The 23,810-nt window shown below is 54.7% G+C and overlaps 1 protein-coding gene across 2 annotated transcripts in view; it reads left to right on the forward strand.

Moving 5' to 3' along the window:
- LOC140742205 (coagulation factor XIII A chain-like) overlaps positions 1–23,810 on the forward strand; it is a 218,025-nt gene that overhangs the window by 81,445 nt on the left and 112,770 nt on the right. The gene's annotated exons all lie outside the window — the stretch shown is intronic.

Below are 23,810 nucleotides of genomic sequence, written 5' to 3' on the forward strand. Positions count from 1 at the left end.
TGGGATCAGAGAGTGTGGTGAGGTGAGGTGATGGGATCAGAGAGTGTGGTGAGGTGAGGTGATGGGATCAGAGAGTGTGGTGAGGTGAGGTGAGGTGATGGGATCAGTGAGTGTGGTGAGGTGAGGTGATGGATCAGAGAGTGTGGTGAGGTGAGGTGAGGTGATGGGATCAGAGAGTGTGGTGTGGTGAGGAGGTGATGGGATCAGAGAGTGTGGTGAGGAAGTGATGGGATCAGAGAGTGTGGTGAGGTGAGGTGATGGGATCAGAGAGTGTGGTGAGGTGAGGTGAGGTGATGGGATCAGAGAGTGTGGTGAGGTGAGGTGATGGGATCAGAGAGTGTGGTGAGGTGAGGTGAGGTGATGGGTTCAGAGAGTGAGGTGAGGTGAGGTGATGGGATCAGTGAGTGTGGTGAGGTGAGGTGATGGGATCAGAGAGTGTGGTGAGGTGAGGTGATGGGATCAGAGAGTGTGGTGAGGTGAGGTGATGGGATCAGAGAGTGTGGTGAGGTGAGGTGATGGGATCAGAGAGTGTGGTGAGGTGAGGTGATGGGATCAGAGAGTGAGGTGAGGTGAGGTGATGGGATCAGAGAGTGTGGTGAGGTGAGGTGATGCGATCAGAGAGTGTGGTGAGGAGGTGATGGGATCAGAGAGTGTGGTGAGGTGAGGTGATGGGATCAGAAAGTGTGGTTAGGTGAGGTGAGGTGATGGGATCAGAGAGTGTGCTGAGGTGAGGTGATGCGATCAGAGAGTGTGGTGAGGAGGTGATGGGATCAGAGAGTGTGGTGAGGTGAGGTGATGGGATCAGAGAGTGTGGTGAGGTGAGGTGATGGGATCAGAGTGTGTGGTGAGGTGAGGTGATGGGATCAGAGAGTGTGGTGAGGTGAGGTGAGGTGATGGGATCAGAGAGTGTGGTGTAGTGAGGTGAGGTGATGGGATCAGTGAGTGTGGTGAGGTGAGGTGATGGGATCAGAGAGTGTGGTGAGGTGAGGTGAGGTGATGGGATCAGAGAGTGTGGTGAGGTGAGGTGATGCGATCAGAGAGTGTGGTGAGGAGGTGAGGTGAGGTGATGGGATCAGAGAGTGTGGTGAGGTGAGGTGATGCGATCAGAGAGTGTGGTGAGGAGGTGATGGGATCAGAGAGTGTGGTGAGGTGAGGTGATGGGATCAGAGAGTGTGGTGAGGTGAGGTGATGGGATCAGAGAGTGAGGTGAGGTGAGGTGATGGGATCAGAGAGTGTGGTGAGGTGAGGTGAGGTGATGGGATCAGAGAGTGTGGTGAGGTGAGGTGATGCGATCAGAGAGTGTGGTGAGGAGGTGATGGGATCAGAGAGTGTGGTGAGGTGAGGTGATGGGATCAGAGAGTGTGGTTAGGTGAGGTGAGGTGATGGGATCAGAGAGTGTGGTGAGGTGAGGTGATGGGATCAGAGAGTGAGGTGAGGTGAGGTGATGGGATCAGAGAGTGTGGTGAGGTGAGGTGAGGTGATGGGATCAGAGAGTGTGGTGAGGTGAGGTGATGCGATCAGAGAGTGTGGTGAGGAGGTGATGGGATCAGAGAGTGTGGTGAGGTGAGGTGAGGTGATGGGATCAGAGAGTGTGGTGAGGTGAGGTGATGCGATCAGAGAGTGTGGTGAGGAGGTGATGGGATCAGAGAGTGTGGTGAGGTGAGGTGATGGGATCAGAGAGTGTGGTGAGGAGGTGATGGGATCAGAGAGTGTGGTGAGGTGAGGTGATGGGATCAGAGAGTGTGGTTAGGTGAGGTGAGGTGATGCGATCAGAGAGTGTGGTGAGGAGGTGATGGGATCAGAGAGTGTGGTGAGGTGAGGTGATGGGATCAGAGAGTGTGGTGAGGTGAGGTGATGCGATCAGAGAGTGTGGTGAGGTGAGGTGATGGGATCAGAGAATGTGGTGAGGTGAGGTGATGGGATCAGAGAGTGTGGTGAGGAGGTGATGGGATCAGAGAGTGTGGTGAGGTGAGGTGATGGGATCAGCGAGTGTGGTGAGGTGAGGTGAGGTGATGGGATCAGAGAGTGTGGTGAGGTGAGGTGATGGGATCAGAGAGTGTGGTGAGGTGAGGTGATGGGATCAGCGAGTGTGGTAAGGTGAGGTGAGGTGATGGGATCAGAGAGTGTGGTGAGGTGAGGTGATGGGATCAGAGAGTGTGGTGAGGTGAGGTGATGGGATCAGAGAGTGTGGTGAGGTGAGGTGAGGTGATGGGATCAGAGAGTGTGGTGAGGTGAGGTGATGGGATCAGAGAGTGTGGTGAGGTGAGGTGATGGGATCAGCGAGTGTGGTGAGGTGAGGTGAGGTGATGGGATCAGAGAGTGTGGTGAGGTGAGGTGATGGGATCAGAGAGTGTGGTGAGGTGAGGTGATGCGATCAGAGAGTGAGGTGAGGTGAGGTGATGGGATCAGAGAGTGTGGTGAGGTGAGGTGAGGTGATGGGATCAGAGAGTGTGGTGAGGTGAGGTGATGCGATCAGAGAGTGTGGTGAGGAGGTGATGGGATCAGAGAGTGTGGTGAGGTGAGGTGATGGGATCAGAGAGTGTGGTGAGGTGAGGTGATGGGATCAGAGAGTGAGGTGAGGTGAGGTGATGGGATCAGAGAGTGTGGTGAGGTGAGGTGAGGTGATGGGATCAGAGAGTGTGGTGAGGTGAGGTGATGTGATGGGATCAGAGAGTGTGGTGAGGAGGTGAGGTGAGGTGATGGGATCAGAGAGTGTGGTGAGGTGAGGTGATGCGATCAGAGAGTGTGGTGAGGAGGTGATGGGATCAGAGAGTGTGGTGAGGTGAGGTGATGGGATCAGAGAGTGTGGTGAGGTGAGGTGAGGTGATGCGATCAGAGAGTGTGGTGAGGAGGTGATGGGATCAGAGAGTGTGGTGAGGTGAGGTGATGGGATCAGAGAGTGTGGTGAGGTGAGGTGAGGTGATGGGATCAGAGAGTGTGGTGAGGTGAGGTGATGTGATGGGATCAGAGAGTGTGGTGAGGAGGTGAGGTGAGGTGATGGGATCAGAGAGTGTGGTGAGGTGAGGTGATGCGATCAGAGAGTGTGGTGAGGAGGTGATGGGATCAGAGAGTGTGGTGAGGTGAGGTGATGGGATCAGAGAGTGTGGTTAGGTGAGGTGATGGGATCAGAGAGTGAGGTGAGGTGAGGTGATGGGATCAGAGAGTGAGGTGAGGTGAGGTGATGGGATCAGAGAGTGTGGTGAGGTGAGGTGAGGTGATGGGATCAGAGAGTGTGGTGAGGTGAGGTGATGGGATCAGAGAGTGTGGTGAGGTGAGGTGATGGGATCAGAGAGTGAGGTGAGGTGAGGTGATGGGATCAGAGAGTGTGGTGAGGTGAGGTGAGGTGATGGGATCAGAGAGTGTGGTGAGGTGAGGTGATGCGATCAGAGAGTGTGGTTAGGTGAGGTGAGGTGATGGGATCAGAGAGTGTGGTGAGGTGAGGTGATGGGATCAGAGAGTGTGGTGAGGTGATGGGATCAGAGAGTGTGGTGAGGTGAGGAGGTGATGGGATCAGAGAGTGTGGTGAGGTGAGGTGATGGGATCAGAGAGTGTGGTGAGGTGAGGTGATGGGATCAGAGAGTGAGGTGAGGTGAGGTGATGGGATCAGAGAGTGTGGTGAGGTGAGGAGGTGATGGGATCAGAGAGTGTGGTGAGGTGAGGTGATGGGATCAGAGAGTGTGGTTAGGTGAGGTGAGGTGATGGGATCAGAGAGTGTGGTGAGGTGAGGTGATGGGATCAGAGAGTGAGGTGAGGTGAGGTGATGGGATCAGAGAGTGTGGTGAGGTGAGGTGAGGTGATGGGATCAGAGAGTGTGGTGAGGTGAGGTGATGGGATCAGAGAGTGTGGTGAGGAGGTGAGGTGAGGTGATGGGATCAGAGAGTGTGGTGAGATGAGGTGATGCGATCAGAGAGTGTGGTGAGGAGGTGATGGGATCAGAGAGTGTGGTGAGGTGAGGTGATGGGATCAGAGAGTGTGGTGAGGTGAGGTGATGGGATCAGAGAGTGTGGTGAGGTGAGATGATGGGATCAGAGAGTGAGGTGAGGTGAGGTGATGGGATCAGAGAGTGTGGTGAGGTGAGGTGAGGTGATGGGATCAGAGAGTGTGGTGAGGTGAGGTGATGCGATCAGAGAGTGTGGTGAGGAGCTGATGGGATCAGAGAGTGTGGTGAGGTGAGGTGATGGGATCAGAGAGTGTGGTTAGGTGAGGTGAGGTGATGGGATCAGAGAGTGTGGTGAGGTGAGGTGATGTGATGGGATCAGAGAGTGTGGTGAGGTGAGGTGATGGGATCAGAGAGTGTGGTTAGGTGAGGTGAGGTGATGGGATCAGAGAGTGTGGTGAGGTGAGGTGAGGTGATGGGATCAGAGAGTGAGGTGAGGTGAGGTGATGGGATCAGAGAGTGTGGTGAGGTGAGGTGAGGTGATGGGATCAGAGAGTGTGGTGATGTGAGGTGAGGTGATGGGATCAGAGAGTGTGGTGAGGTGAGGTGATGGGATCAGAGAGTGTGGTGAGGTGAGGTGATGGGATCAGCGAGTGTGGTGAGGTGGGGTGAGGTGATGGGATCAGAGAGTGTGGTGAGGTGAGGTGATGCGATCAGAGAGTGTGGTGAGGTGAGGTGATGGGATCAGAGAGTGTGGTGAGGTGAGGTGATGGGATCAGAGAGTGTGGTGAGGTGAGGTGATGGGATCAGAGAGTGAGGTGAGGTGAGGTGATGGGATCAGAGAGTGTGGTGAGGTGAGGTGAGGTGATGGGATCAGAGAGTGTGGTGAGGTGAGGTGATGCGATCAGAGAGTGTGGTGAGGTGAGGTGAGTTGATGGGATCAGAGAGTGTGGTGAGGTGAGGTGATGGGATCAGAGAGTGTGGTGAGGTGAGGTGATGGGATCAGCGAGTGTGGTGAGGTGAGGTGAGGTGATGGGATCAGAGAGTGTGGTGAGGTGAGGTGATGGGATCAGAGAGTGTGGTGAGGTGAGGTGATGCGATCAGAGAGTGAGGTGAGGTGAGGTGATGGGATCAGAGAGTGTGGTGAGGTGAGGTGAGGTGATGGGATCAGAGAGTGTGGTGAGGTGAGGTGATGGGATCAGAGAGTGTGGTGAGGTGAGGTGATGGGATCAGAGAGTGTGGTGAGGTGAGGTGAAGTGATGGGATCAGTGAGTGTGGTGAGGTGAGGTGAGGTGATGGGATCAGAGAGTGTGGTGAGGTGAGGTGATGCGATCAGAGAGTGTGGTGAGGAGGTGATGGGATCAGAGAGTGTGGTGAGGTGAGGTGATGGGATCAGAGAGTGTGGTGAGGTGAGGTGATGGGATCAGAGAGTGAGGTGAGGTGAGGTGATGCGATCAGAGAGTGTGGTGAGGAGGTGATGGGATCAGAGAGTGTGGTGAGGTGAGGTGATGGGATCAGAGAGTGTGGTGAGGTGAGGTGATGGGATCAGAGAGTGTGGTGAGGTGAGGTGAGGTGATGGGATCAGAGAGTGTGGTGAGGTGAGGTGATGGGATCAGAGAGTGTGGTGAGGAGGTGAGGTGAGGTGATGGGATCAGAGAGTGTGGTGAGGTGAGGTGATGGGATCAGAGAGTGTGGTGAGGTGAGGTGATGGGATCAGAGAGTGTGGTGAGGTGAGGTGATGGGATCAGAGAGTGAGGTGAGGTGAGGTGATGGGATCAGAGAGTGTGGTGAGGTGAGGTGAGGTGATGGGATCAGAGAGTGTGGTGAGGTGAGGTGATGCGATCAGAGAGTGTGGTGAGGAGGTGATGGGATCAGAGAGTGTGGTGAGGTGAGGTGATGGGATCAGAGAGTGTGGTGAGGTGAGGTGATGGGATCAGAGAGTGTGGTGAGGTGAGGTGAGGTGATGGGATCAGAGAGTGTGGTGAGGTGAGGTGATGGGATCAGAGAGTGTGGTGAGGAGGTGAGGTGAGGTGATGGGATCAGAGAGTGTGGTGAGGTGAGGTGATGCGATCAGAGAGTGTGGTGAGGAGGTGATGGGATCAGAGAGTGTGGTGAGGTGAGGTGATGGGATCAGAGAGTGTGGTGAGGTGAGGTGATGGGATCAGAGAGTGTGGTGAGGAGGTGAGGTGAGGTGATGGGATCAGAGAGTGAGGTGAGGTGAGGTGATGGGATCAGAGAGTGAGGTGAGGTGACGTGATGGGATCAGAGAGTGTGGTGAGGTGAGGTGAGGTGATGGGATCAGAGAGTGTGGTGAGGTGAGGTGATGGGATCAGAGAGTGTGGTGAGGTGAGGTGATGCGATCAGAGAGTGTGGTGAGGTGAGGTGATGGGATCAGAGAGTGTGGTGAGGTGAGGTGAGGTGAGGTGATGGGATCAGAGAGTGTGGTGAGGTGAGGTGATGGGATCAGAGAGTGTGGTGAGGAGGTGATGGGATCAGAGAGTGTGGTGAGGTGAGGTGATGGGATCAGCGAGTGTGGTGAGGTGAGGTGAGGTGATGGGATCAGAGAGTGTGGTGAGGTGAGGTGATGGGATCAGAGAGTGTGGTGAGGTGAGGTGATGGGATCAGAGAGTGTGGTGAGGAGGTGAGGTGAGGTGATGGGATCAGAGAGTGTGGTGAGGTGAGGTGATGGGATCAGAGAGTGTGGTGAGGTGAGGTGATGGGATCAGAGAGTGTGGTGAGGTGAGGTGATGGGATCAGAGAGTGAGGTGAGGTGAGGTGATGGGATCAGAGAGTGTGGTGAGGTGAGGTGAGGTGATGGGATCAGAGAGTGTGGTGAGGTGAGGTGATGCGATCAGAGAGTGTGGTGAGGAGGTGATGGGATCAGAGAGTGTGGTGAGGTGAGGTGATGGGATCAGAGAGTGTGGTGAGGTGAGGTGATGGGATCAGAGAGTGTGGTGAGGTGAGGTGAGGTGATGGGATCAGAGAGTGTGGTGAGATGAGGTGATGGGATCAGAGAGTGTGGTGAGGAGGTGAGGTGAGGTGATGGGATCAGAGAGTGTGGTGAGGTGAGGTGATGCGATCAGAGAGTGTGGTGAGGAGGTGATGGGATCAGAGAGTGTGGTGAGGTGAGGTGATGGGATCAGAGAGTGTGGTGAGGTGAGGTGATGGGATCAGAGAGTGTGGTGAGGTGAGGTGATGGGATCAGAGAGTGAGGTGAGGTGAGGTGATGGGATCAGAGAGTGAGGTGAGGTGACGTGATGGGATCAGAGAGTGTGGTGAGGTGAGGTGAGGTGATGGGATCAGAGAGTGTGGTGAGGTGAGGTGATGGGATCAGAGAGTGTGGTGAGGTGAGGTGATGCGATCAGAGAGTGTGGTGAGGTGAGGTGATGGGATCAGAGAGTGTGGTGAGGTGAGGTGAGGTGAGGTGATGGGATCAGAGAGTGTGGTGAGGTGAGGTGATGGGATCAGAGAGTGTGGTGAGGAGGTGATGGGATCAGAGAGTGTGGTGAGGTGAGGTGATGGGATCAGCGAGTGTGGTGAGGTGAGGTGAGGTGATGGGATCAGAGAGTGTGGTGAGGTGAGGTGATGGGATCAGAGAGTGTGGTGAGGTGAGGTGAGGTGATGGGATCAGCGAGTGTGGTGAGGTGAGGTGAGGTGATGGGATCAGAGAGTGTGGTGAGGTGAGGTGATGGGATCAGAGAGTGTGGTGAGGTGAGGTGATGGGATCAGAGAGTGTGGTGAGGTGAGGTGAGGTGATGTGATCAGAGAGTGTGGTGAGGTGAGGTGATGGGATCAGAGAGTGTGGTGAGGTGAGGTGATGGGATCAGCGACTGTGGTGAGGTGAGGTGAGGTGATGGGATCAGAGAGTGTGGTGAGGTGAGGTGATGGGATCAGAGAGTGTGGTGAGGTGAGGTGATGGGATCAGCGAGTGTGGTGAGGTGAGGTGAGGTGATGGGATCAGAGAGTGTGGTGAGGTGAGGTGATGCGATCAGAGAGTGTGGTGAGGAGGTGATGGGATCAGAGAGTGTGGTGAGGTGAGGTGATGGGATCAGCGAGTGTGGTGAGGTGAGGTGAGGTGATGGGATCAGAGAGTGTGGTGAGGTGAGGTGATGGGATCAGAGAGTGTGGTGAGGTGAGGTGATGGGATCAGAGAGTGTGGTGAGGTGAGGTGATGGGATCAGAGAGTGTGGTGAGGTGAGGTGATGGGATCAGAGTGTGTGGTGAGGTGAGGTGAGGTGATGGGATCAGAGAGTGTGGTGAGGTGAGGTGATGGGATCAGAGAGTGTGGTGAGGTGAGGTGATGGGATCAGAGAGTGTGGTGAGGTGAGGTGATGGGATCAGAGTGTGTGGTGAGGTGAGGTGAGGTGATGGGATCAGAGAGTGTGGTGAGGTGAGGTGATGGGATCAGAGAGTGTGGTGAGGTGAGGTGATGGGATCAGCGAGTGTGGTGAGGTGAGGTGAGGTGATGGGATCAGAGAGTGTGGTGAGGTGAGGTGATGGGATCAGAGAGTGTGGTGAGGTGAGGTGATGGGATCAGAGAGTGTGGTGAGGTGAGGTGATGGGATCAGAGAGTGTGGTGAGGTGAGGTAATGGGATCAGAGAGTGTGGTGAGGTGAGGTGAGGTGATGGGATCAGAGAGTGTGGTGAGGTGAGGTGATGCGATCAGAGAGTGTGGTGAGGAGGTGATGGGATCAGAGAGTGTGGTGAGGTGAGGTGATGGGATCAGAGAGTGTGGTGAGGTGAGGTGATGGGATCAGAGAGTGTGGTGAGGTGAGGTGAGGTGATGGGATCAGAGAGTGTGGTGAGGTGAGGTGATGGGATCAGAGAGTGTGGTGAGGAGGTGAGGTGAGGTGATGGGATCAGAGAGTGTGGTGAGGTGAGGTGATGCGATCAGAGAGTGTGGTGAGGAGGTGATGGGATCAGAGAGTGTGGTGAGGTGAGGTGATGGGATCAGAGAGTGTGGTGAGGTGAGGTGATGGGATCAGAGAGTGTGGTGAGGAGGTGAGGTGAGGTGATGGGATCAGCGAGTGTGGTGAGGTGAGGTGAGGTGATGGGATCAGAGAGTGAGGTGAGGTGACGTGATGGGATCAGAGAGTGTGGTGAGGTGAGGTGAGGTGATGGGATCAGAGAGTGTGGTGAGGTGAGGTGATGGGATCAGAGAGTGTGGTGAGGTGAGGTGATGCGATCAGAGAGTGTGGTGAGGTGAGGTGATGGGATCAGAGAGTGTGGTGAGGTGAGGTGAGGTGAGGTGATGGGATCAGAGAGTGTGGTGAGGTGAGGTGATGGGATCAGAGAGTGTGGTGAGGAGGTGATGGGATCAGAGAGTGTGGTGAGGTGAGGTGATGGGATCAGCGAGTGTGGTGAGGTGAGGTGAGGTGATGGGATCAGAGAGTGAGGTGAGGTGAGGTGAGGTGATGGGATCAGAGAGTGTGGTGAGGTGAGGTGATGGGATCAGAGAGTGTGGTGAGGAGGTGAGGTGAGGTGATGGGATCAGAGAGTGTGGTGAGGTGAGGTGATGGGATCAGAGAGTGTGGTGAGGTGAGGTGATGGGATCAGAGAGTGTGGTGAGGTGAGGTGATGGGATCAGAGAGTGAGGTGAGGTGAGGTGATGGGATCAGAGAGTGTGGTGAGGTGAGGTGAGGTGATGGGATCAGAGAGTGTGGTGAGGTGAGGTGATGCGATCAGAGAGTGTGGTGAGGAGGTGATGGGATCAGAGAGTGTGGTGAGGTGAGGTGATGGGATCAGAGAGTGTGGTGAGGTGAGGTGATGGGATCAGAGAGTGTGGTGAGGTGAGGTGAGGTGATGGGATCAGAGAGTGTGGTGAGATGAGGTGATGGGATCAGAGAGTGTGGTGAGGAGGTGAGGTGAGGTGATGGGATCAGAGAGTGTGGTGAGGTGAGGTGATGCGATCAGAGAGTGTGGTGAGGAGGTGATGGGATCAGAGAGTGTGGTGAGGTGAGGTGATGGGATCAGAGAGTGTGGTGAGGTGAGGTGATGGGATCAGAGAGTGTGGTGAGGTGAGGTGATGGGATCAGAGAGTGAGGTGAGGTGAGGTGATGGGATCAGAGAGTGAGGTGAGGTGACGTGATGGGATCAGAGAGTGTGGTGAGGTGAGGTGAGGTGATGGGATCAGAGAGTGTGGTGAGGTGAGGTGATGGGATCAGAGAGTGTGGTGAGGTGAGGTGATGCGATCAGAGAGTGTGGTGAGGTGAGGTGATGGGATCAGAGAGTGTGGTGAGGTGAGGTGAGGTGAGGTGATGGGATCAGAGAGTGTGGTGAGGTGAGGTGATGGGATCAGAGAGTGTGGTGAGGAGGTGATGGGATCAGAGAGTGTGGTGAGGTGAGGTGATGGGATCAGCGAGTGTGGTGAGGTGAGGTGAGGTGATGGGATCAGAGAGTGTGGTGAGGTGAGGTGATGGGATCAGAGAGTGTGGTGAGGTGAGGTGAGGTGATGGGATCAGCGAGTGTGGTGAGGTGAGGTGAGGTGATGGGATCAGAGAGTGTGGTGAGGTGAGGTGATGGGATCAGAGAGTGTGGTGAGGTGAGGTGATGGGATCAGAGAGTGTGGTGAGGTGAGGTGAGGTGATGTGATCAGAGAGTGTGGTGAGGTGAGGTGATGGGATCAGAGAGTGTGGTGAGGTGAGGTGATGGGATCAGAGAGTGTGGTGAGGTGAGGTGATGGGATCAGAGAGTGTGGTGAGGTGAGGTGAGGTGATGTGATCAGAGAGTGTGGTGAGGTGAGGTGATGGGATCAGAGAGTGTGGTGTGGTGAGGTGAGGTGATGGGATCAGCGAGTGTGGTGAGGTGAGGTGAGGTGATGGGATCAGAGAGTGTGGTGAGGTGAGGTGATGGGATCAGAGAGTGTGGTGAGGTGAGGTGATGGGATCAGCGAGTGTGGTGAGGTGAGGTGAGGTGATGGGATCAGAGAGTGTGGTGAGGTGAGGTGATGCGATCAGAGAGTGTGGTGAGGAGGTGATGGGATCAGAGAGTGTGGTGAGGTGAGGTGATGGGATCAGCGAGTGTGGTGAGGTGAGGTGAGGTGATGGGATCAGAGAGTGTGGTGAGGTGAGGTGATGGGATCAGAGAGTGTGGTGAGGTGAGGTGATGGGATCAGAGAGTGTGGTGAGATGAGGTGATGGGATCAGAGAGTGTGGTGAGGTGAGGTGATGGGATCAGAGTGTGTGGTGAGGTGAGGTGAGGTGATGGGATCAGAGAGTGTGGTGAGGTGAGGTGATGGGATCAGAGAGTGTGGTGAGGTGAGGTGATGGGATCAGAGAGTGTGGTGAGGTGAGGTGATGGGATCAGAGTGTGTGGTGAGGTGAGGTGAGGTGATGGGATCAGAGAGTGTGGTGAGGTGAGGTGATGGGATCAGAGAGTGTGGTGAGGTGAGGTGATGGGATCAGAGAGTGTGGTGAGGTGAGGTGATGGGATCAGCGAGTGTGGTGAGGTGAGGTGAGGTGATGGGATCAGAGAGTGTGGTGAGGTGAGGTGATGGGATCAGAGAGTGTGGTGAGGTGAGGTGATGGGATCAGAGAGTGTGGTGAGGTGAGGTGATGGGATCAGAGAGTGTGGTGAGGTGAGGTAATGGGATCAGAGAGTGTGGTGAGGTGAGGTGATGGGATCAGAGAGTGTGGTGAGGTGAGGTGATGGGATCAGAGAGTGTGGTGAGGTGAGGTGATGGGATCAGAGAGTGTGGTGAGGTGAGGTGATGGGATCAGCGAGTGTGGTGAGGTGAGGTGAGGTGATGGGATCAGAGAGTGTGGTGAGGTGAGGTGATGGGATCAGCGAGTGTGGTGAGGTGAGGTGAGGTGATGGGATCAGAGAGTGTGGTGAGGTGAGGTGAGGTGATGGGATCAGAGAGTGTGGTGAGGAGGTGATGGGATCAGTGAGTGAGGTGAGGTGAGGTGATGGGATCAGAGAGTGTGGTGAGGTGAGGTGATGGGATCAGAGTGTGTGGTGAGGTGAGGTGAGGTGATGGGATCAGAGAGTGTGGTGAGGTGAGGTGATGGGATCAGAGAGTGTGGTGAGGTGAGGTGATGGGATCAGCGAGTGTGGTGAGGTGAGGTGAGGTGATGGGATCAGAGAGTGTGGTGAGGTGAGGTGATGGGATCAGAGAGTGTGGTGAGGTGAGGTAATGGGATCAGAGAGTGTGGTGAGGTGAGGTGATGGGATCAGAGAGTGTGGTGAGGTGAGGTGATGGGATCAGAGTGTGTGGTGAGGTGAGGTGAGGTGATGGGATCAGAGAGTGTGGTGAGGTGAGGTGATGGGATCAGAGAGTGTGGTGAGGTGAGGTGATGGGATCAGCGAGTGTGGTGAGGTGAGGTGAGGTGATGGGATCAGAGAGTGTGGTGAGGTGAGGTGATGGGATCAGAGAGTGTGGTGAGGTGAGGTGATGGGATCAGAGAGTGTGGTGAGGTGAGGTGATGGGATCAGAGAGTGAGGTGAGGTGAGGTGATGGGATCAGAGAGTGTGGTGAGGAGGTGAGGTGAGGTGATGGGATCAGAGAGTGTGGTGAGGTGAGGTGATGCGATCAGAGAGTGTGGTGAGGAGGTGATGGGATCAGAGAGTGTGGTGAGGTGAGGTGATGGGATCAGCGAGTGTGGTGAGGTGAGGTGAGGTGATGGGATCAGAGAGTGTGGTGAGGTGAGTTGAGGTGATGGGATCAGAGAGTGTGGTGAGGAGGTGATGGGATCAGCGAGTGTGGTGAGGTGAGGTGAGGTGATGGGATCAGAGAGTGTGGTGAGGTGAGTTGAGGTGATGGGATCAGAGAGTGTGGTGAGGAGGTGATGGGATCAGAGATTGTGGTGAGGTGAGGTGAGGTGATGGGATCAGAGAGTGTGGTGATGTGAGGTGAGGTGATGGGATCAGAGAGTGTGGTGAGGTGAGGTGATGGGATCAGAGAGTGTGGTGAGGTGAGGTGAGGTGATGGGATCAGAGAGTGTGGTGAGGTGAGGTGATGGGATCAGAGAGTGTGGTGAGGTGAGGTGATGGGATCAGAGAGTGTGGTGAGGTGAAGTGATGGGATCAGAGAGTGTGGTGAGGTGAGGTGATGGGATCAGAGAGTGTGGTGAGGTGAGGTGATGGGATCAGAGAGTGTGGTGAGGTGAGGAGGTGATGGGATCAGAGAGTGTGGTGAGGTGAGGAGGTGATGAGATCAGAGAGTGTGGTGAGGTGAGGTGAGGTGATGGGATCAGAGAGTGTGGTGAGGTGAGGTAATGGGATCAGAGAGTGTGGTGAGGTGAGGTGATGGGATCAGAGAGTGTGGTGAGGTGAGGTGAGGTGATGGGATCAGAGAGTGTGGTGAGGTGCGGTGATGGGATCAGAGAGTGTGGTGTGGTGAGGTGATGGGATCAGAGAGGGTGGTGAGGTGAGGTGAGGTGATGGGATCAGAGAGTGTGGTGAGGTGAGGTGAGGTGATGGGATCAGAGAGTGTGGTGAGGTGAGGTGATGGGATCAGAGAGTGTGGTGTGGTGAGGAGGTGATGGGATCAGTGAGTGTGGTGAGGTGAGGTGAGGTGATGGGATCAGAGAGTGTGGTGAGGTGAGGTGATGGGATCAGAGAGTGTGGTGAGGTGAGGTGATGGGATCAGAGAGTGTGGTGAGGTGAGGAGGTGATGGGCTCAGAGAGTGTGGTGAGGTGAGGAGGTGATGGGATCAGTGAGTGTGGTGAGGTGAGGTGATGGGATCAGAGAGTGTGGTGAGGAGGTGATGGGATCAGAGAGTGTGGTGAGGTGAGGTGATGGGATCAGAGTGTGTGGTGAGGTGAGGTGAGGTGATGGGATCAGAGAGTGTGGTGAGGTGAGGTGATGGGATCAGAGAGTGTGGTGAGTTGAGGTGATGGGATCAGAGAGTGTGGTGAGGTGAGGAGGTGATGGGCTCAGAGAGTGTGGTGAGGTGAGGTGATGGGATCAGAGAGTGTGGTGAGGAGGTGATGGGATCAGAGAGTGTGGTGAGGTGAGGTGATGGGATCAGAGTGTGTGGTGAGGTGAGGTGAGGTGATGGGATCAGAGAGTGTGGTGAGGTGAGGTGATGGGATCAGAGAGTGTGGTGAGTTGAGGTGATGGGATCAGAGAGTGTGGTGAGGTGAGGAGGTGATGGGCTCAGAGAGTGTGGTGAGGTGAGGAGGTGATGGGCTCAGAGAGTGTGGTGAGGTGAGGAGGTGATGGGATCAGTGAGTGTGGTGAGGTGAGGTGATGGGATCAGAGAGTGTGGTGAGTTGAGGTGATGGGATCAGAGAGTGTGGTGAGGTGAGGAGGTGATGGGCTCAGAGAGTGTGGTGTGGTGAGGTGATGGGATCAGAGAGGGTGGTGAGGTGAGGTGAGGTGATGGGATCAGAGAGTGTGGGGAGGTGAGGTGATGGGATCAGAGAGTGTGGTGAGGTGAGGTGAGGTGATGGGATCAGAGAGTGTGGTGAGGTGAGGTGATGGGATCAGAGAGTGTGGTGAGGTGAGGAGGTGATGGGATCAGTGAGTGTGGTGAGGTGAGGTGATGGGATCAGAGAGTGTGGTGAGGTGAGGTGAGGTGATGGGATCAGAGAGTGTGGTGAGGTGAGGTGAGGTGATGGGATCAGTGAGTGAGGTGAGGTGAGGTGATGGGATCAGAGAGTGTGGTGAGGTGAGGTGATGGGATCAGAGAGTGTGGTGAGGTGAGGTGAGGTGATGGGATCAGAGAGTGTGGTGAGGTGAGGTGATGGGATCAGAGAGTGTGGTGAGGTGAGGTGATGGGATCAGAGAGTGTGGTGTGGTGAGGTGAGGTGATGGGATCAGAGAGTGTGGTGAGGTGAGGTGAGGTGATGGGATCAGTGAGTGTGGTGAGGTGAGGTGATGGGATCAGAGAGTGTGGTGAGGTGAGGTGATGGGATCAGAGAGTGTGGTGTGGTGAGGTGAGGTGATGGGATCAGAGAGTGTGGTGAGGTGAGGTGAGGTGATGGGATCAGAGAGTGAGGTGAGGTGAGGTGATGGGATCAGTGAGTGTGATGAGGTCAGGTGATGGGATCACAGAGTGTGGTGAGGTGAGGTGATGGGATCAGTGAGTGTGGTGAGGTGAGGTGATGGGATCAGAGAGTGTGGTGAGGAGGTGATGGGATCAGAGAGTGAGGTGAGGTGAGGTGATGGGATCAGTGAGTGTGGTGAGGTGAGGTGATGGATCAGAGAGTGTGGTGAGGTGAGGTGAGGTGATGGGATCAGAGAGTGTGGTGAGGTGAGGTGAGGTGATGGGATCAGAGAGTGTGGTGTGGTGAGGTGAGGTGATGGGATCAGAGAGTGTGGTGAGGTGAGGTGAGGTGATGGGATCAGAGAGTGTGGTGAGGAGGTGATGGGATCAGTGAGTGTGGTGAGGTGAGGTGAGGTGATGGGATCAGAGAGTGTGGTGAGGTGAGGTGATGGGATCAGTGAGTGTGGTGAGGAGGTGATGGGATCAGAGAGTGTGGTGAGGTGAGGTGAGGTGATGGGATCAGAGAGTGAGGTGAGGTGAGGTGATGGGATCAGAGAGTGTGGTGAGGAGGTGATGGGATCAGAGAGTGTGGTGAGGTGAGGTGATGGGATCAGTGAGTGTGGTGAGGTGAGGTGAGGTGATGGGATCAGAGAGTGAGGTGAGGTGAGGTGATGGGATCAGAGAGTGTGGTGAGGACGTGATGGGATCAGAGAGTGTGGTGAGGTGAGGTGATGGGATCAGAGAGTGTGGTGAGGTGAGGTGAGGTGATGGGATCAGAGAGTGTGGTGAGGTGAGGTGATGGGATCAGAGAGTGTGGTGAGGTGAGGTGAGGTGATGGGATCAGAGAGTGTGGTGAGGTGAGGTGAGGTGATGGGATCAGAGAGTGTGGTGAGGTGAGGTGAGGTGATGGGATCAGAGAGTGTGGTGAGGTGAGGTGAGGTGATGGGATCAGAGAGTGTGGTGAGGTGAGGTGAGGTGATAGGATCAGAGAGTGTGGTGAGGTGAGGTGAGGTGATGGGATCAGAGAGTGTGGTGAGGTGAGGTGAGGTGATGGGATCAGAGAGTGAGGTGAGGTGAGGTGATGGGATCAGAGAGTGAGGTGAGGTGAGGTGATGGGATCAGTGAGTGTGGTGAGGTGATGGATCAGAGAGTGTGGTGAGGTGAGGTGAGGTGATGGGATCAGAGAGTGTGGTGAGGTGAGGTGAGGTGATGGGATCAGAGAGTGTGGTGTGGTGAGGTGAGGTGATGGGATCAGAGAGTGTGGTGAGGTGAGGAGGTGATGGGATCAGAGAGTGAGGTGAGGTGAGGTGATGGGATCAGAGAGTGTGGTGAGGTGAGGTGATGGGATCAGAGAGTGTGGTGAGGTGAGGTGATGGGATCAGAGAGTGTGGTGAGGTGAGGTGAGGTGATGGGATCAGAGAGTGTGGTGTGGTGAGGTGAGGTGATGGGATCAGAGAGTCTGGTGAGGTGAGGTGAGGTGATGGGATCAGAGAGTGTGGTGAGGAGGTGATGGGATCAGAGAGTGAGGTGAGGTGAGGTGATGGGATCAGAGAGTGTGGTGAGGTGAGGTGATGGGATCAGAGAGTGAGGTGAGGTGAGGTGATGGGATCAGAGAGTGTGGTGAGGTGAGATGAGGTGATGGGATCAGAGAGTGTGGTGTGGTGAGGAGGTGATGGGATCAGAGAGTGAGGTGAGGTGAGGTGATGGGATCAGAGAGTGTGGTGAGGTGAGGAGGTGATGGGATCAGAGAGTGAGGTGACGTGAGGTGATGGGATCAGAGAGTGTGGTGAGGTGAGGTGATGGGATCAGAGAGTGTGGTGAGGTGAGTTGATGGGATCAGAGAGTGTGGTGAGGTGAGGTGAGGTGATGGGATCAGAGAGTGTGGTGTGGTGAGGTGAGGTGATGGGATCAGAGAGTGTGGTGAGGTGAGGAGGTGATGGGATCAGAGAGTGAGGTGAGGTGAGGTGAGGTGATGGGATCAGAGAGTGTGGTGAGGTGAGGTGATGGATCAGAGAGTGTGGTGAGGTGAGGTGAGGTGATGGCATCAGAGAATGTGGTGAGGTGAGGTGATGGGATCAGAGAGTGTGGTGAGGTGAGGTGTTGGGATCAGAGAGTGTGGTGAGGTGAGGTGATGGGATCAGAGAATGTGGTGAGGTGAGGTGAGGTGATGGCATCAGAGAATGTGGTGAGGTGAGGTGATGGGATCAGAGAGTGTGGTGAGGTGAGGTGATGGGATCAGAGAGTGTGGTGAGGTGAGGTGATGGGATCAGAGAATGTGGTGAGGTGAGGTGAGGTGATGGCATCAGAGAATGTGGTGAGGTGAGGTGATGGGATCAGAGAGTGTGGTGAGGTGAGGAGGTGATGGGATCAGAGAGTGAGGTGAGGTGAGGTGATGGGATCAGAGAGTGTGGTGAGGTGAGGTGATGGGATCAGAGAGTGTGGTGAGGTGAGGTGATGGGATCAGAGAGTGTGGTGAGGTGAGGTGAGGTGATGGGATCAGAGAGTGTGGTGTGGTGAGGAGGTGATGGGATCAGAGAGTGAGGTGAGATGAGGTGATGGGATCAGAGAGTGTGGTGAGGTGAGGAGGTGATGGGATCAGAGAGTGAGGTGAGGTGAGGTGATGGGATCAGAGAGTGTGGTGAGGTGAGGTGATGGGATCAGAGAGTGTGGTGAGGTGAGGTGATGGGATCAGAGAGTGTGGTGAGGTGAGGTGAGGTGATGGGATCAGAGAGTGTGGTGTGGTGAGGTGAGGTGATGGATCAGAGAGTGTGGTGAGGTGAGGTGAGGTGATGGCATCAGAGAATGTGGTGAGGTGAGGTGATGGGATCAGAGAGTGTGGTGAGGTGAGGTGATGGGATCAGAGAGTGTGGTGAGGTGAGGTGATGGGATCAGAGAATGTGGTGAGGTGAGGTGAGGTGATGGCATCAGAGAATGTGGTGAGGTGAGGTGATGGGATCAGAGAGTGTGGTGAGGTGAGGTGATGGGATCAGAGAGTGTGGTGAGGTGAGGTGATGGGATCAGAGAGTGTGGTGAGGTGAGGTGATGGGATCAGAGAATGTGGTGAGGTGAGGTGATGGGATCAGAGAGTGTGGTGAGGTGAGGTGAGGTGATGGGATCAGAGAGTGTGGTGAGGTGAGGTGATGGGATCAGAGAGTGTGGTGAGGTGAGGTGAGGTGATGGGATCAGAGAGTGTGGTGTGGTGAGGTGAGGTGATGGGATCAGAGAGTGTGGTGAGGTGAGGTGAGGTGATAGGATCAGAGAGTGTGGTGTGGTGAGGTGAGGTGAGGTGAGTTGATGGGATCAGTGAGTGTGGTGAGGTGAGGTGATGGGATCAGAGAGTGTGGTGTGGTGAGGTGATGGGATCAGTGAGTGTGGTGAGGTGAGGTGATGGGATCAGAGAGTGTGGTGAGGAGGTGATGGGATCAGAGAGTGTGGTGAGGTGAGGTGAGGTGATGGGATCAGAGAGTGTGGTGAGGTGAGGTGATGGGATCAGAGAGTGTGGTGAGGTGAGGTGATGGGATCAGAGAGTGTGGTGAGGTGAGGTGAGGTGATGGGATCAGAGAGTGTGGTGAGGTGAGGTGAGGTGATGGGATCAGAGAGTGTGGTGAGGTGAGGTGATGGGATCAGAGAGTGTGGTGAGGTGAGGTGTGGTGATGGGATCAGTGAGTGTGGTGAGGTGAGGTGATGGGATCAGAGAGTTTGGTGAGGAGATTTGATGGGATCAGTGAGTGTGGTGAGATATGGAGGTGATGGGATCAGAGAGTGTGGTGAGATATGGAGGTGATGGGATCAGAGACTGTGGTGAGGTGAGGAGGTGATGGGATCAGAGAGTGTGGTGAGATATGGAGGTGATGGGATCAGAGAGTGTGGTGTGGTGAGGAGGTGATGGGATCAGAGAGTGTGGTGAGGTGAGGTGTGGTGATGGGATCAGTGAGTGTGGTGAGGTGAGGTGATGGGATCAGAGAGTTTGGTGAGGAGATTTGATGGGATCAGTGAGTGTGGTGAGATATGGAGGTGATGGGATCAGAGAGTGTGGTGAGATATGGAGGTGATGGGATCAGAGACTGTGGTGAGGTGAGGAGGTGATGGGATCAGAGAGTGTGGTGAGGTGAGGTGATGGGATCAGAGAGTGTGGTGTGGTGAGGTGAGGTGATGGGATCAGAGAATGTGGTGAGGTGAGGAGGTGATGGGATCAGAGAGTGTGGTGAGGTGAGGTGATGGGATCAGAGAGTGTGGTGTGGTGAGGAGGTGATGGGATCAGAGACTGTGGTGAGGTGAGGTGATGGGATCAGAGAGTGTGGTGAGGAGGTGATGGGATCAGCGAGTGAGGTGAGGTGAGGAGGTGATGGGATCAGAGAGTGTGGTGAGGTGAGGAGGTGATGGGATCAGAGAGTGTGGTGAGGTGAGGTGATGGGATCAGAGAGTGTGGTGTGGTGAGGTGATGGGATCAGAGAGTGTGGTGAGGTGAGGAGGTGATGGGATCAGAGAGTGTGGTGAGGTGAGGCGATGGGATCAGAGAGTGAGGTGAGGTGAGGTGATGGGATCAGAGAGTGTGGTGAGGTGAGGTGAGGTGATGGGATCAGAGAGTGTGGTGAGGTGAGGTGAGGTGAGGTGATGGGATCAGAGAGTGTGGTGAGGTGAGGTAATGGGATCAGAGAGTGTGGTGAGGTGAGGTGAGGTGATGGGATCAGAGAGTGTGGTGAGGTGATGAGGTGATGGGATCAGAGAGTGTGGTGAGGTGAGGTGAGGTAATGGGATCAGAGAGTGTGGTGAGGTGAGGTGAGGTGATGGGATCAGAGAGTGTGGTGAGGTGAGGAGGTGATGGGATCAGAGAGTGTGGTGAGGTGAGGTGAGGTGATGGGATCAGAGAGTGTGGTGAGGTGAGGTGATGGGATCAGAGAGTGTGGTGAGGTGAGGTGAGGTGATGGGATCAGAGAGTGTGGTGAGGTGAGGTGATGGGATCAGAGAGTGTGGTGAGGTGAGGTGAGGTGATGGGATCAGAGAGTGTGGTGAGGTGAGGAGGTGATGGGATCAGAGAGTGTGGTGAGGTGAGGTGAGGTGATGGGATCAGAGAGTGTGGTGAGGTGAGGTGATGGGATCAGAGAGTGTGGTGAGGTGAGGTGAGGTGATGGGATCAGAGAGTGTGGTGAGGTGAGGTGATGGGATCAGAGAGTGTGGTGAGGTGAGGAGGTGATGGGATCAGAGAGTGTGGTGTGGTGAGGTGATGGGATCAGAGAGTGTGGTGAGGTGAGGTGAGGTGATGGGATCAGAGAGTGTGGTGAGGTGAGGTGAGGTGATGGGATCAGAGAGTGTGGTGAGGTGAGTTGAGGTGATGGGATCAGAGAGTGTGGTGAGGTGAGGTGAGGTGATGGGATCAGAGAGTGTGGTGTGGTGAGGAGGTGATGGGATCAGAGAGTGAGGTGAGATGAGGTGATGGGATCAGAGAGTGTGGTGAGGTGAGGAGGTGATGGGATCAGAGAGTGAGGTGAGGTGAGGTGATGGGATCAGAGAGTGTGGTGAGGTGAGGTGATGGGATCAGAGAGTGTGGTGAGGTGAGGTGATGGGATCAGAGAGTGTGGTGAGGTGAGGTGAGGTGATGGGATCAGAGAGTGTGGTGTGGTGAGGTGAGGTGATGGATCAGAGAGTGTGGTGAGGTGAGGTGAGGTGATGGCATCAGAGAATGTGGTGAGGTGAGGTGATGGGATCAGAGAGTGTGGTGAGGTGAGGTGATGGGATCAGAGAGTGTGGTGAGGTGAGGTGAGGTGATGGGATCAGAGAGTGTGGTGAGGTGAGGTGATGGGATCAGAGAGTGTGGTGAGGTGAGGAGGTGATGGGATCAGAGAGTGTGGTGTGGTGAGGTGATGGGATCAGAGAGTGTGGTGAGGTGAGGTGAGGTGATGGGATCAGAGAGTGTGGTGAGGTGAGGTGAGGTGATGGGATCAGAGAGTGTGGTGTGGTGAGGAGGTGATGGGATCAGAGACTGTGGTGAGGTGAGGTGATGGGATCAGAGAGTGTGGTGAGGAGGTGATGGGATCAGCGAGTGAGGTGAGGTGAGGAGGTGATGGGATCAGAGAGTGTGGTGAGGTGAGGAGGTGATGGGATCAGAGAGTGTGGTGAGGTGAGGTGATGGGATCAGAGAGTGTGGTGTGGTGAGGTGATGGGATCAGAGAGTGTGGTGAGGTGAGGAGGTGATGGGATCAGAGAGTGTGGTGAGGTGAGGCGATGGGATCAGAGAGTGAGGTGAGGTGAGGTGATGGGATCAGAGAGTGTGGTGAGGTGAGGTGAGGTGATGGGATCAGAGAGTGTGGTGAGGTGAGGTGAGGTGAGGTGATGGGATCAGAGAGTGTGGTGAGGTGAGGTAATGGGATCAGAGAGTGTGGTGAGGTGAGGTGAGGTGATGGGATCAGAGAGTGTGGTGAGGTGATGAGGTGATGGGATCAGAGAGTGTGGTGAGGTGAGGTGAGGTAATGGGATCAGAGAGTGTGGTGAGGTGAGGTGAGGTGATGGGATCAGAGAGTGTGGTGAGGTGAGGAGGTGATGGGATCAGAGAGTGTGGTGAGGTGAGGTGAGGTGATGGGATCAGAGAGTGTGGTGAGGTGAGGTGATGGGATCAGAGAGTGTGGTGAGGTGAGGTGAGGTGATGGGATCAGAGAGTGTGGTGAGGTGAGGTGATGGGATCAGAGAGTGTGGTGAGGTGAGGTGAGGTGATGGGATCAGAGAGTGTGGTGAGGTGAGGAGGTGATGGGATCAGAGAGTGTGGTGAGGTGAGGTGAGGTGATGGGATCAGAGAGTGTGGTGAGGTGAGGTGATGGGATCAGAGAGTGTGGTGAGGTGAGGTGAGGTGATGGGATCAGAGAGTGTGGTGAGGTGAGGTGATGGGATCAGAGAGTGTGGTGAGGTGAGGAGGTGATGGGATCAGAGAGTGTGGTGTGGTGAGGTGATGGGATCAGAGAGTGTGGTGAGGTGAGGTGAGGTGATGGGATCAGAGAGTGTGGTGAGGTGAGTTGAGGTGATGGGATCAGAGAGTGTGGTGAGGTGAGGTGAGGTGATGGGATCAGAGAGTGTGGTGTGGTGAGGAGAGGCGATGGGATCAGAGAGTGTGGTGAGGTGAGGTGATGGGATCAGAGAGTGTGGTGAGGTGAAGTGAGGTGATGGGATCAGAGAGTGTGGTGAGGTGAGGTGATGGGATCAGAGAGTGTGGTGAGGTGAGGTGATGGGATCAGAGAGTGTGGTGAGGTGAGGTGAGGTGATGGGATCAGAGAGTGTGGTGAGGTGAGGTGAGGTGATGGGATCAGAGAGTGTGGTGAGGTGAGGTGATGGGATCAGAGAGTGTGGTGAGGTGAGGTGTGGTGATGGGATCAGTGAGTGTGGTGAGGTGAGGTGATGGGATCAGAGAGTTTGGTGAGGAGATTTGATGGGATTAGTGAGTGTGGTGAGATATGGAGGTGATGGGATCAGAGAGTGTGGTGAGATATGGAGGTGATGGGATCAGAGACTGTGGTGAGGTGAGGAGGTGATGGGATCAGAGAGTGTGGTGAGATATGGAGGTGATGGGATCAGAGAGTGTGGTGTGGTGAGGAGGTGATGGGATCAGAGAGTGTGGTGAGGTGAGGTGTGGTGATGGGATCAGTGAGTGTGGTGAGGTGAGGTGATGGGATCAGAGAGTTTGGTGAGGAGATTTGATGGGATCAGTGAGTGTGGTGAGATATGGAGGTGATGGGATCAGAGAGTGTGGTGAGATATGGAGGTGATGGGATCAGAGACTGTGGTGAGGTGAGGAGGTGATGGGATCAGAGAGTGTGGTGAGGTGAGGTGATGGGATCAGAGAGTGTGGTGTGGTGAGGTGAGGTGATGGGATCAGAGAATGTGGTGAGGTGAGGAGGTGATGGGATCAGAGAGTGTGGTGAGGTGAGGTGATGGGATCAGAGAGTGTGGTGTGGTGAGGAGGTGATGGGATCAGAGACTGTGGTGAGGTGAGGTGATGGGATCAGAGAGTGTGGTGAGGAGGTGATGGGATCAGCGAGTGAGGTGAGGTGAGGAGGTGATGGGATCAGAGAGTGTGGTGAGGTGAGGAGGTGATGGGATCAGAGAGTGTGGTGAGGTGAGGTGATGGGATCAGAGAGTGTGGTGTGGTGAGGTGATGGGATCAGAGAGTGTGGTGAGGTGAGGAGGTGATGGGATCAGAGAGTGTGGTGAGGTGAGGTGATGGGATCAGAGAGTGTGGTGAGGTGAGGTGATGGGATCAGAGAGTGTGGTGAGGTGAGGTGATGGGATCAGAGAGTGTGGTGAGGTGAGGTAATGGGATCAGAGAGTGTGGTGAGGTGAGGTGAAGGGATCAGAGAGTGTGGTGAGGTGAGGTGAGGTGATGGGATCAGAGAGTGTGGTGTGGTGAGGTGATGGGATCAGAGAGTGTGGTGAGGTGAGGTGATGGGATCAGAGAGTGTGGTGAGGTGTGGAGGTGATGGGATCATAGAGTTACGTGAGGTGACGAGTTGGTAGGATCAGTGATTGTGGTGAGGTGCAGGAGGTGACTGAAATGGTAAAGGCTCCGAAGAATCTGCTGAAATTTAATAATTGCAATAGCATTTTCTCCTGTTATTCCAGAATGTGAACTTGGCTCTTGTAGGTGTTTGTTGACTGCTGAAAGAAGATGTGGAAGGCCATGATATTGTGTATGGGACGGTGAGAATAATCGCAGCAGCTGGATTTGATTATTAATTTATTATTGCCACACGTAATCCGATACTCTAAATGGTACTTATTTTCATGCCATCAGGGAGATATTAGGGACGTCAGCCTAGTAGTAAGGAATAGAGGATGCAGTATACTGTATGGTATTGCACTGACAGAGAAAGCACTGCTGGTAAATTGGGAGGTCCTGCGTTCTCCTTTCGTATATCAGAGGTGTATTCGGGTGCCTTGCAGCCGCTGTTCTTTAATCTGGTGGTATGTGCTTCAAGCTTTTTAATAATCTTCCCTACACGAGTGTGGAGAAGGGAGAA

Source organism: Hemitrygon akajei, chromosome 20, assembly GCF_048418815.1.
Source record: "Hemitrygon akajei chromosome 20, sHemAka1.3, whole genome shotgun sequence".
NCBI classification, from domain to species: domain Eukaryota; kingdom Metazoa; phylum Chordata; class Chondrichthyes; order Myliobatiformes; family Dasyatidae; genus Hemitrygon; species Hemitrygon akajei.